The sequence below is a fragment of the Gadus chalcogrammus genome, chromosome 10 (assembly GCF_026213295.1).
Source record: "Gadus chalcogrammus isolate NIFS_2021 chromosome 10, NIFS_Gcha_1.0, whole genome shotgun sequence".
In the NCBI taxonomy this organism is placed as follows: Eukaryota; Metazoa; Chordata; class Actinopteri; order Gadiformes; family Gadidae; genus Gadus; species Gadus chalcogrammus.
In genome coordinates this window covers 10,490,551-10,504,743 of record NC_079421.1, presented here as the reverse complement: position 1 = coordinate 10,504,743, position 14,193 = coordinate 10,490,551, and positions in this window count along the sequence as shown.

Below are 14,193 nucleotides of genomic sequence, written 5' to 3'. Positions count from 1 at the left end.
GCAGCAACGGGGACCGGAGGGTCCGAGCAGACTCTGAACCGGCAGCAACGGCGAACGGAGGGTCCGAACGAACTTAGAACCTGCAGCCGTCAATAAGCCTCAACCAAAGGGTTCAAAAGCAGAGGAAGGGTCCGGGACGTGGTGGCGGGAACGAAAGGTCTCGTGGTCTCAGTATCCAGGGAGCCGCGGGTCGCGTGGAGGCGCAGCAGAGGCGGCAGCTCGTGTCCCGGTGACGCAGAGCGGAGTGTGAGCGTGCGGCGGGAGGTGGGTCCCGCGAGGCTCCGGTGGGTGGAAACGAGTCGGGCGGTCCGCACCTGATAGGGCGACCCGCCCGCGAGCCGGTCGGACCCGCGGCGGCTCCGCGCGTGCACGCGCACCAGAAGCGAGGAGGAGGAGGAGGAGGAGGAGGAGGAGGAGGCGAGCGAGGCGATCTATTCATCGTGTTGTTTTTCGAAATTAATTTTACGGCCTGTCTGACTTAATATGAAATATGAACCTGTTGATGATAAAATACACATACAAATGATTGTAGCGTTATGATGGGACATGTGATGTACATTAAATTATGAAATTATTATAATGACCCGTATTCGTGTTGTGTTATTAACTGTATTATTGTGATGGACTGTCACAGCATTCTGAATGTAAAATACGCCCCAGCATTTACCTTCAATAGGCACGTTAGCCATCAATATACTAACACACTATGATAGATTGATTATGATATCTACAGCCTACTATAGGGATTCTATCCTATAAAGGAGGTGCCTAAAATACATCAACAATGGTTGAGGATGATTTTGTAAAGTTCTGAGCATCATAGGATGCTCAGACCTCCTTTACATAATCATCCTCAACCATTTTTTAGGTATTTTGAGGCACCATTGTCGGACCTTCAAGGAAAAGGACTGACGAGGTTCTATGTGCAAGAGAAATGGGTCTTCTGTGTCATCCCTTTGAAGAACCGTTTTCGAATCCAGTTAACGCCTTTAACTCTCTCTGTGCTGCGCGAAGGCGGCGGTGGTCTGCAGGTTGGACCGGATGGGATCGTCTCTCGTCACACTAATGACAAAGTTTGATTACGATATATATTTATAATGATCATGTACTATAAAGGACTGATCACCGTACTGATCACCGTACAACTCCCACTGTCTAGGGGTAGCGGGGGAGGTGACGGATGTTAAAATTGTCCGGGTTATGGGTGTAGATGAAGAAACAATTGGTGAGTGAAACAATAAAGGAATGACAACAGCAACGGATAAGTTTGAACATAGGTTTAATGGGGTGACTGATCACAAAACACAAAAGTAACATACGACCAAACCAGCGGGCCTTGGGACTTGAGTGTTGCCAAAGAAAGGAACCAAACAAAACAAGCTAAGCTAACAGCTAACACAGCAGACCACATGTCCGCTAACCTAACTAAACTAAGCCAAAAGTACAGCGGGTATCAACACTCCTAGCCTAGTGTTACTAAACAAAGTAGAGCACTACGTGTAAATGTATTGAGGCCTCTTTCTTACCTGTCCCAAGGCCGCAAGGTAACCACAAAGACAAAAAAACATGGGGGAACCAACAAAGGGGGTCACAATTGGTGCAAGCAGGGGGAGTAAGGAAAACTAGGGGACTATATATGTATATCTCTTAGATATGTATATAATCAAATGCTCTAACCATGCCAAAGCAAAACTCAGTACGGTGGTTCGCTTGATGGACCTCATCGTCTTTCTCGGTGTTGCGGGTTTGTGGATTAGCATCCGGACGGTTTGATACGCGGCTCTGAAGGTCTGGCTCCCCCGCGCTCCACGTCTCTGTGAGGGACCTTTACGGGCTCTTGAGGGCCCCTCAGGCCAGCCCTCGGGGCTCCGCCCCATCCATATTGTAAACGGGCGTCCCATAACTTCCATGTCCTGAGTGAGGAGTCCATGCAGACAACACCGTCCAGGTGAGGCCAGGTTTGGCTGGGTGAGGGTGATTAGAGAGATGATGATGATGAGGATGATGATGATGGTTACGAGGATGTTGAGGATGATGATGAGGATGACGCTGAACGAGACGACTGCAGAGGGTCACTCGATATTGGTGACAGCTGTCAGCTGCGTGACATCACTCCTCCATTAGCCTAAGGCACAAAGAAACATAAACAGACCTGAAAAAGATGAATAGTTTATCTTCTGCAGACCGGTTCGGGTTCGATATCTTCAGGATAGATTGGTAAATCGTTGTATATTAATAGACTTATTGTAAGATTTATGAGCGATGGTTCGGGTACCTTGTTGAGGACGAGTCTGAACGGATCAGATATTGGCTGTATGTAAATCTGTTTTACAGGCTGCTCATTGCTTCATATCACCTAGATAAACACCATGAATGAAAGGCCAACACAAAGATGCAAAATAGAATACGAGCCTTATAAAATACGTCCAACCGGTATTTAATTTGATTATTATTTTTAATTAATGTAGCTGATTTAAAACAACAATACTATTGTATGTCGTAATCCTCTGTTGATTGGCCAACTGTTGGTTTGGGAATGAATAGTAGAGTGTGGAGGGGCAGGGGGGAGGGGTGGCGGGAGTGTGTGTTTGCATCATTGTTTGTGTGTCTGTGTGTTTGTGCTTGTCTGTGTGTGTGCATCAGTGTGTGTGTGTGTGTGTGTGTGTGTTTGTATTAGTAGGGTGCGTGTGTGTGTGTGTTTGCTTGTGTGCATGTGTGTGTGTATCAGCGCGTGCGTGTGTGTCAGTGTGTGTGAGTGTGTCAGTGTGTTTGTGTCTGTCAGTTTGTGTGTGTTTTTGTGTGTGTCAGTGTGTGTGTGTGTGTGTGCGCGTGTGTGTGTGTGAGTGTCAGTGTGTGTTTGGGTGTGTGTTTGTGTGTGTGTGAGTGTGTGTGCGTCAATATGTGTGTGTGTGTGTGTCAATGAGTGTGTGTGTGTGTGTGTGTGTGTGTGTGTGTGTGTGTGTGTGTGTGTGTGTGTGTGTGTGTGTGTGTGTGTGTGTGTGTGTGTGTGTGTGTGTGTGTGTGAGCGGTGCAGTCTGCAGGTTGGGGTCAGGTTACCTGAGAGATTAGATGAAGCCAAACAGGTCCTGGTTCACCTTGGCAGGTGAGGGGGGCGGGGTCTACAGGGTGCCCCCACACCTGACCAAGAACCTCCGGAGACCACTGACTGACTGACTGGATAGGACTGACTGACTGGATACCACTGACTGACCGACTGGATACCACTGACTGACTGACTGGATACGCTGACTGACTGGATACCACTGACTGACTGACTGACTGATAGACTAACTGGATAGGACTGACTGACTGGATAGGACTGACTGACTGACTGACTAACTGGTTAGGACTGACTGGCTGGATAGCACTGACTGACCGATTGACTGACTGGATAGGACTGATTGGATACTACTGACTGACTGGTATCTGGGTGGGTTAGCCTGGTGGGTTAGCTGGGTCGGTTAGCTAGGTGGGTTAGCTCGGTGGGTTAGCTTGGTGGGTTAGCTAGAAGGGGTTGGTTGGAAGGGCTGGCTAGGTGGGTTAGCTGGGTGGCTTAGCTGGGTGGGTTAACTGGGTGGATTAGCTGGGTAGGTTAGCTAAATGGGTTAGCTGGCTGGGTTAGCTGGATGGGTTAGCTTGGTGGGTTGGCTAGGTGGGTTAGCTGGGTGGGTTAGCTAGGTGGGTTAGCTGGATGTGTTAGCTAGGTGGGTTAGCTGGGTGGGTTAGCTAGGTGGGTTAGCTAGGTGGGTTAGCTGGGTGGGTTAGCTAGGTGGGCTAGCGGGGTGGGTTAGCTAGGTGGGGGAGACAGGCAGTCTTCCAGGGAAGACTGCCTGTCTTCCGTACGGAGAGAGGAAGCCGGGGTGTGTGAGGGAGCCGGGGGCCGGGCCCTTCAAAGGCCGGCGGGGCCCCTACGGCGCGGCGGCTGGTCAACCTGAGGACCCCCCCCACCCCCCCAACACCCCTGAACCCCCCCCCCCCCCCTCTTTCATCTTCAACACGGACGGACTCACTCAGAGGATTGTGTGAGTGTGTGTGTGTGTGTGTGTGTGGTTGTGTGTGTGTGTGTGTGTGTGTGTGTGTGTGTGTGTGTGTGTGTGTGTGTGTGTGTGTGTGTGTGTGTGTGTGTGTGTGTGTGTGTGTTTGTGTGTGTAAGAGGGTTTATTAAAACCACCCAGAAGATTTCTTGGGGTTATATCACAACAGAAGCCAACATGCCCCCCCCCCCCCCCCCCATCACCTCCCTCTCATCTTTGAGGAATCAAGCGCACCTCGTTACTACACAGTGACAAGCTCCTCCCCCACACACACACACACACACACACACACATACACACACACACACACACACACACACACACACACACACACACACACACACACACACACACACACACACACACACACACACAAACAAACACAAACACACCTCACACACAGGAGTGCTGGCAGGGGGGTCGCGGTTGGGTCATAAGGGTGAGACACACAGGGTGAGGGAGAGGAGGGGGAGGGAGAGGGAGAGGATGCTGTGTTCATGGAGTCACCACACGGCTGGCAGGGTGAGAGGGTGAGGAGAGCTGGAAGTGGTGAGAGGGTGAGTGTGTGATGAGTGGGTGAGTGGGGGTGAGTTGGTGAGTGAGTGAGTGATGAGTGGGTGAGTGTGAGAGGGTGAGAGAGGGAGAGGTGTAGGGCAGAGAAGGTCTCCACAGGGGGTCCAGTCTGGCTCCTCATCATTACCCCATTCACCCTCCGGCTCTAACGACATGAACCCGTGAACACATGACGGCTGATCTGAGGCCGAGCGCCGTGCCCAGGAGCCTGTGATATTAGTCATTAAAGGTTTACAAGCCCAGTGTGTTGGACGGCCCTGCCCCCTGAGCCGGCCCTGTGTGGGGGCCCCCGGCCTGAGGTGTGGGGCCCGCTCTCTGAGGCGTGGGGGACCCCTCTCCTGGAGGCGTTGGCTCTTTAGCAGGATGTAACGACGCACGGCGAGAATCATATCCCACCCCGGCACCACACACAATCAGAGAGAGAGGCTTTGAAGAGCTGGGAATCAAAGGGCACCGGCCACTGGTGAACCCCTCTCCCCCCCCCTCCCCAGCCCTCCCCCACCTCCATCCGCTCCTCCCCCACCCTCCCCCCCGATGAGGACTTTGATTCTGAAGTAATTACTTTTAGGGTGCAGGGTGAGAAGTACTAAGTGAGTGTTCAAAGGGAGCCGCTGTCAGAGAACCAGAGGAACGCTGTTCTGATTAACACCCAGACAGATGCACAGACCCCCGTCTCAGGTGGAGCAGAGCACCCAGGACTGGGCCCTACCACCCTGGGTCTCCACCTTCTACACCCTGGGTCTCCACCACCTCCACCACCACCACCACCTCCCCCCTCGGTCTACACCACCACCACCACCTCCACCCTGGGTCTACAACACCTCCACCCTGGGTCTACACCTACTCCACCACCACCACCCTGGGTCTACACCACCTCCACCATCTCCACCCTGGGTCTACACCACCTCCACCACCTCCACCCTGGGTCTACACCACCTCCACCCTGGGTCTACATCACCTCCACCCTGGGTCTACACCTACTCCACCACCACCTCCACCCTGGGTCTATACCACCTCCACCCCCACCACCACCCTGGGTCTACACCTACTCCACCACAACCTCCACCCTGGGTCGATACCACCTCCACCCCCACCACCACCCTGGGTCTATACCACCTGCATTTCTAGCTACATCCTGGATTTCTAACCATTTCTAACCAGATGGTGTGATCTTCTGACATAAGAGCAGCCAGGAGTCAGGGCTCCTCGCCATGGGATCGAACCCACAACCTCCCAGACTGGAGAACACAGGCTGGTACTGAGCTGCTCCACTGGTAGAGCAAGGCAGTAACTCACAGGGCGAGGGTTTGATTCCCTGTCGGAGCCTCAACTGATCAAGGCATTAACTCACAGGGCGAGGGTTTGATTCCCTGTCTGAGCCTCAACTGGTAGAGCAAGGCATTAACTCAGAGGGCGAGGGTTTGATTCCCTGTCTGAGTCTCAACTGATAGAGCAAGGCATTAACTCACAGGGCGAGGGTTTGATTCCCTGTTGGAGCCTCAACTGATAGAGCAAGGCATTAACTCACAGGGCGAGGGTTTGATTCCCTGTCTGAGCCTCAACTGGTCGAGCAGGGCATTAACTCAGAGGGCGAGGGTTTGATTCCCTGTCTGAGCCTCAACTGGTCGAGCAGGGCATTAACTCAGAGGGATCGGGGTTTGATTCCCACTGTTGCCACCCTTGTTCAGGATGTAACGCCTGTTGTCCGACAACGTGAAGAACCTCGTCCACCAAGCAACATCAAGAGGAACCAGAATCAGCCGGTAACCAAGGACACCAGAACCTCAACCGGTGGGCGCCCCCCCCCCCCCCACGCCTGCTGCCTCACGTCCATGCTTTCAATTACAGGAGGGAGCGCAACCCCCCCCACCTCCCCCCAGCCCAGAGCATGTTCTGGCTGGGGGGCCGCCGGCCGCCACACAGGCCATCCCGCCGCCTCTGGAGCAGAACGCAGCAGATCTGTGGTTGAAGGTCAACCAAAGACAGACGGGCTTGGGCAGCTAATGAGGCCCGGCCCCTGTGTGGTCTTACCCCTCCCCAGGACCCACCAGGACCCACCAGGACCTCGTTAAGACCGGCTGGCTCCAGGACCGGAGACCCTGTCCAGGACCAGAGACCCCGTCAAGGCCCAGAGACCCTCTTCAGGACCAGAGACCCTCTTCACGACCAGAGACCCTCTTCAGGACCAGAGACCCTCTTCACGACCAGAGACCCTCTTCACGACCAGAGACCTCGTCCAGGACCAGAGACCCTCTTCAGGACCAGAGACCCTCTTCACGACCAGAGACCCTCTTCAGGACCAGAGACCCCGTCCAGGACCAGAGACCCTCTTCAGGACCAGAGACCCTCTTCAGGACCAGGACCTTATTAAGACCTGGTGGCTCCAGGAGACCGCTGGTAGAATTAATATTAATACTCTTCAGATGTTAGATGCTAGATAGTTTGTAAGGTGTCTCTAGCTCATCCCAATGGACCAATAACTACAGTGTAATGTTCATATTGCCATTACCTGACGACATGCTACACTTATTTACCCTAGCTCTAAACCTTAACCCTAGCTCTAAACCTTAACTCTAAACCTCTTTCCCAGCTCCAACCCGCTCTCCTGTCTCGCGGTCACCCATATAGGAGCTTTGTTCTGACAATACACAAAACCACCATTCAATGGAACAAGTCTGTAATCAGTGAAATACTAGCCTCTAGCCTTTGTAGAGGAGAGAGAGAGAGATGGAGAGAGAGAGAGAGAGAGAGAGAGAGAGAGAGAGAGAGAGAGAGAGAGAGAGAGAGGGATAAAATCCACCCATGACCAATCACTACTAACTACCTGTTGAGCTCTTAGCTTCACGTTATTAAGGCAGAGGACAAAGAAAGGGCCGTTCCAGATGTAGAGAGAGAGACACCAAACACCACTCACGTGGCCATAGCGTTTTTTTCACCCGATGACTGTAAACAACTTGCTGTAGATAATTACTTTAGTGCTTTGATTTTCTTCAATAGCTCTGGAGGTTGGTCTGAAGGTACTGGTCCATCGGTTCAGCTCTACTGGGTTCATCTCTACTGGGTTCAGCTCTACTTGGCTGGGTTCAGCTCTCCTGGGTTCATCTCTACTGGGTTAATCTCTACTGGGGTCAGCTCTACTGGGTTCATCTCTACTGGGTTCTTCTCTACTGGGTTCATCTCTACTGGGTTCATCTCCACTGGGTCTGCTCCAGTACATCGGGCTGGCTGCTAGTGCAGCCTACCATAACATTTGATCAGTTTGTTTAGAAAAACATTGAACATAACAGGTTTGTTTCAGATGGAAACCACCATGATGAGTTCAGGTTAATGTTCAGTATTCCCCCGATCTGCTCCCTAATCGCCCAAGCTCACTGAGAGGGGATTCTGAGAGCAGTGAGCGGTTCCTTAAAGAGCGATGTGAGGAATGCCGGGAGCACCTCCCCAGGGGTTCAGTTGGATGAGGGTTCTTAGGAGAGCGAGCCCGGCTCCACACTCCAGGACCGGAGATCCATCTCCCGCCAGGAGAAGGATCTTCTGCCGCTGCTCGTAGGAGGACACGGTGAGGAGTGGTCCACTCTGAGCTCACAACGCCACGTCCACACGATGGACTCCCCCACACGAAGGACTCCCCCATAGGATGGACTCCCCTACACGATGGACTCCCCCACACGATGGACTCCCCCACATTATGGACTCCCCCCACATTATGGACTCCCCCACATGATGGACTCCCCCACAAGATCGACTCCCCCACATGATGGACTCCCCCACACGATGGACTCTCCCATGAGATGGACTCCCCCACATGGCCAAAGGCTGCATCTCCTCCCAGGGGTCTACAGTTTCTCCCAGACTTCTCTCTCTCTCCAGCTCTGTTGTGGTGGATGTTGTTGACGTTCTACTGGGACATCAACTGTGTTCTGGCCTGGTTAGATGTGATGCAGACGTTGGTTGCATCTTGTTCTCCACCTCACTTAGAAACAGGATGAAGCATCTGCTAGATGAGCAGATCAAAGCAGGTCAATGTAGACCAATCACAGCTGAGGCCCGGACACAAAGGCCGCGGTGGCTCCAGACTCAGCAACAGTTTCTTTCCCTTCAAAAGATCGGTCGGATTAAGCCCAGCAGATAATCCTCTTTCTGGATTAATCTGATTTAGGCTGACCATCGCTCTTCTGAAAGCCTTTCAGAGACAGTACCCCGCAGACTCCAAGAACCTTCTGACGAGGACGGAGTAACGATGGAGGAGAACATCACCCAGGAGGAGGTGAAGGAGCACAGCAACACCGGGGTCGGGTGGTAGTGGGGAATCAATCCTCTCCTCCCACACTACCCAGAACCCCCCTCTCTGACCCCCAGCCAATCAGAGCGGAGGTCACCGGTGGCAAGTGGCTTCATTCATCTTCTGAACCAGCTTAGCGCTCTCAGCATCCCCACTGCACCGACAGCGATATATTGTTGTTTCTCTCTCTCCTGACAAATGGACTTATTGTGTCGCTTTGGATAAAAGCTATTGGACAAAATGTAACGCACCGATCCCGTCTTGTTTCGTCCCAGCCCCCCCGACGCCGTGGCCGCTCCGGCCCCGGGGGGGGACGAGGATGTTTTGCTGGAGAGGGCCCGAGGCGCCAGCTCCTCCCCGCTCCTCCCAGTCCTGGGATCTGCGCCGGGTGGGCAGAGGAATGCGCTCACATCCCCGCCATAGCCCGCCGCAGAGGTAATGCGCGGGCGTGTAGCGGCACGCCAGGCGGAACGCCTCCCCCCCCCCCCCCCCCCCCCCCCCCCCCTCCCTCCCCCCAAACCCTTCCTCCACCACAGCGGTAATAAGCATGCGGTGCAGCCGTCGTACCGGGAGTCGAACCCGCAACCCCCAGCCCACCGGCCCCGGCTGAGCCTTACGGGAACCGCGACGAGGAGCCTCCACACCTCTTCCTCCCATTTGGACAATTACCCCCCCCCCCCCCCCCCTGTGTGTGTGAGGGGGGGGGGGGGGGAGAGTGTAGGTCTGTGTGATCTTGAGCGTGTGAGGGTGAGTGTAGGTGTGAGTCAGTCTGTGCGCGGAGTGTGTGTGTTTTAGTCTGTGTGTGAGGATGTGTTTATCTGGGCGCAAGTATGTGTGCATGTGCGTGTGTGTCTGTCAGTGTCTGTGTTTCTGTGTGTGTGTGTTTGTGTCTGTGGCCGCAAGCATGTGCGTGTGTGTGTGTGAGTGTGTGTGAGTATGTGTGTGTAGGTGTGTATGTTATCTTTGGGCACCACTGCCCTTGGCTGAGTGCAAGGGTGTTTAAGTATGTTTTCGAAACTTAAAAGTGAACGCCGTGAAGTCAGAAAGGTCAGAGTGCAGCAATAGTAGCGTAACCGTGCAAGCTTTCCCTCTAAATCCCCTCAGTAAATACGGACGTGTCTCTAACCCTGTGTGTCCCACACTGAGGAGAGAGAACCAACAACATAACTGCTGGTCGCCTCCTTGACTTAACAAACATCCCCAGCCTGCATCGAGGAGTTGTGATTAAGAGTCCGACAGATCTTCAGTGGAGGAGCGACTCGCTGATCGCAGCCCAGATTATACAGATCCCGACACGACCTGATTGCACCTGACAGCTTCACAAAAGCCTTTCGCCTCGCGCACACAAAAATGTTTACACAAGCGCGCCGTGTGACAATTGACGAACACGCTGCAGGAATTGTTATTAAGATGCAGTCAACTGTCAGAGCCGCCGCGGACGGAACAGCGCGCCGCCGCGGGAGGACAACGAAGGCTTCCTCTGTCTAGTGTAAACATACCAGCGGGATGCGCCCCCCCCCCCCCCCCCCTGGGGCAGGGCCTCGCAGCGCAGGCTACGTGCTACATGCTACGTGCTAGTTAGCATTGGGTTAGGGAGGTAATCGCTGCTTCCTCAGGGCAAAGGTCAAAGCCGTCCACCTGAGGGGTGGAGGGTTGCATGCTAACTCGCGTGCTAACTCTTAACAGCGGATGGAGTGAAGACATAGCATAGCCCTTAGCATTGGAGCTTAGATATTCTGGAACTTGGGAGGGGAGTTATGGTTTGCAAACACTTAGCAGTGGAACTAAGACATGCACAAACTTTACAGTGCAACTAAGACATGCTAACACTTAGCGGTGGAGCAAATTAGGCTAACACTGAAGGGTAGCGTTATGACATGCTAATAATGGAGCTTAGACATGCTGAACTTAGTAGCTAAGATCTGGCATGTCTACATGTAAGAGTATGAGTTATGACATGCTAACACAACATTGCTAAGTCATGCTAACATGCCCTAACTGTATGCAACTCTAACAGCGAGCATTTGAGCTAAGACATGCTAAGACAAAGAGCACTGGAGTTTTGCCACGCTAGTGTGTTGTTACTGTTTCTTGTGACAATTGTACTTATTGTAAGTTGCTTTGGATAAAAGAGTCTGCTCAATGCGCTGAATGTAAATGTAAGCAAACCCTTTTCCTTCTACACCGACGCACTCTGAGACTCTGAGATCTGTTCCAGTTGAGCGTGAAGACAGTGATCTGTTACTCTCCACATCGCGCTCTGCTATGCAAACTACAGCGTGCTCCAGACGGCCCCTGGGCTGTTAGAACAGAGAGCCAGCCAGCGGCTCCGGGGCCAGGGGCCTGGCATCACAGCTCCACAGGGGAGGCTTCCTAACCTGAAGGGCAGGAGGACGACAGACTGGGGGAGAAGGTTAGGACCGTAGAGTCTGGCGTTCAGTACAACCTGCTTCTGAATGAATTTGTGTTTCTTTGTTTTTGTGATCTCTTAGCTGTGGAATGATAATTTCAAGCAATTCAAAATTGTTCATTGATAGAAACCATCAGGACAAACCTATTATTTACATTTACATTAAGGGCGTTTAGCAGACGCTAAACCAAAGCGACTTACAATAATTCATTTGTCAGAAGAAAGAGAAACAACAATATATCGCTGTCGGAACATTAAGGATGTTCATATAACCAAGTTCCAAGCACTAACATTGTTAGGTTTGACCAAATGTGAGGCAACAAAATGTTTTGATATAACTTGTACCTTATTCACAGTGATGTTATCTGTTGCTATATTTCAGATTGATATAGTTAATAGATCATAGTTATAGACTTCATGTTAACTTTTTAAGGCCCTCATTGCATGTTTCTACCGCCCCTTGTGGCGGAAGAGTATATCTGCAGGGTCGTTGCGTTCAGGTTCAATTAGCTAGTGAGACAAATGAGTCGAGGCGTTAGACAATTAAGAGACATGTCTTCAACACCCTAACTATATAACCTCTGATTATCCCGAATACACTTGTCCGATTGTAACCGACGGATTAGGCGAACTGCAATTAATTCGGCCTAATAGGAAGCAAACCTACATCCCCACTAGACGTACCTTTACAAAGACCGTGTGACTTGTTTACCCCTCGTTTATCCATTTGACGTGTGTGCGTGTGCCTGTGTGTGTGTAAGTATCTGTGCACCTGTGGCTGCACATGTGCGTGTCTTGGGGCTGTGCAGTTAGTTAAATACGCAGCCTGGAATTTATATGAACCACAACAAGAGTGTGTGTGTGTGTGTGTGCGCGGTGGGGGGGGGGCGTCCACGTGCCGCTCAGTCCCCCTCCAGATGCGTCATCCTGGTGCGGACAACAGCTGGCAGCGGCAGTGACCCGTCGCCAACGCTCTTCTCAAATCCCGATTCAGATCGTATCGATACACAGCAAACATCTACAAGCGCATCAGTCACTTGACCGTCTGGGCATTAGCGCCCCCAAGTGGCGATCGTGAAAAGCAAATGTTTATTATGGTGTGAATAAATATGGAGAATTACACAAATAAACGCAAAGCACTTCAGTGTAGAGGGTGAATATGACTGATTCTTTGTAGTCAAATGTCAACCCCTCCTAAACTCTGGTTAAGAGGCATTGTGTTAGACCTATCCCTTAAATACCAGTGGCATTACCGTCAGCTGAGTTGTGTAACTCTCCTAAATAACATGTTTTTATCAGGGACCTGAGAATGAAAGTGAGTCATAGAGCAGGAGACTGACGCAGTGATGGGGGGGATTCACTTTATTTAGGGCAGTATAAAAACAAACTGACAGACAGACGATCACAGATCATTCTTCAGAGGACGACAATGAGAAAGTATATTTTGTTTAATTCGTTTTGATTCGTTTCTGAATCAAACGAGAGGACTGAATCAAACGAGAGCAGGACTTCAAACCCACGGAGGTCAAAACCCCACGATATCCAATCAGTGTGCGGGCGTGGCTGTCCTCAGAGCCCAGAGAGTGTTTGAAGCTTTCTATGATTGGGTTCAGATCCCAACACTGAAGAATGGCTGAAGCTCACTGCAGAAGGGGTCAGATCCCCATGCTGTGAGGAGCTGAAGCTCACTGGCGAATGGCTCAGCTTCCCCTGCTCCAGCCACCCTCAGTAGCTCAGTCAAACTGTAATAACACAGGTTAATATTAACAATACTTAATGTTGAAGAGGTCACCCAACGTTTTAGGTGAAGACGTAAAAATAACTCATTTGAAGTCCAGGGGATCCTAAGTTACATTCTAGAAACATCTGTCAGTAGAAGCGGAGCGCGAGCGGTTAAAAAAGGAAGATCGTTAACAGAACACGCAGCGCACACTGACGACGAACAGCTACACAAACAAACAGCTCCAAATCAACCAGGAGCCAAGAGAGCCATGAGGACAAAAGCTACAACGATGAGGGCAGAAATGGAGCACCAAAGCAATCAGAGCGCCAGTGATCAGAGGAGAGCTCCCAGAGCGGACCGATCCCCACCGAGGACGGTTCACGGACACGAGGAACCCGACACTAACCAGGTAACCTCAACCTCGGCCGCGCCCGCACGAGGAGAGCATGCCCACGCCGTGAGCGAGTCCGTGAGGACCGGGGCACCTGCTCATTAATGACCTGATCCCCCAGGAATCCCCGTCGCTGGGGATGAAAGCGATCGCTAAATGACTCCGTGATACCGCGACACGGCCATCCGTCAGAGCGCAGATGGTCGTACAGCTGTGTTTACCCGGGCTCATTATCCTCCTATAATACTGGAGTTTCAGCGGACTCTTTAATCCACAGCGGACCCTCACATGCATGTCGTTAAGGGGCAGGACGGAGGGGACGCCCACAGGGGGACAGAGGGCTCTAGGTTCCTGCCCTTGGTCCACGTGGGGTTCAGGTGTGGTGGGCTCTGAGCTGTTTGGCTCCGATCCCCTAAACCTAGCGCTCCTCTGGGCTGGCTCGGTGTCAGAGCGGCGGAGGGCTGTCGCTCTGCAGTGTTGGAGCTCGGTGCTGCTCACCGCTAAACCACAACCCACAGCCAGGCCGGGAGATAAGCACCGACAAATTACACCCTACCCGCTAAGCACATCGCAAACACGCCCGCCCTCCCCCTCCAACACCCCCCCTCCCCTCCCACAACCCCTCCCTCCCCCTTCCCACTCACTCTCCCCCGCCTTCTATACCTCCGTCCCCTCCTATACCCCCCTCCCCATCTGCATCCCCCCCTCCCCATCTACATCCCCCCCCTCCCCATCTACATCCCCCCATCCCTACTCCCTCTCTGCCCGCCTACACCCCTC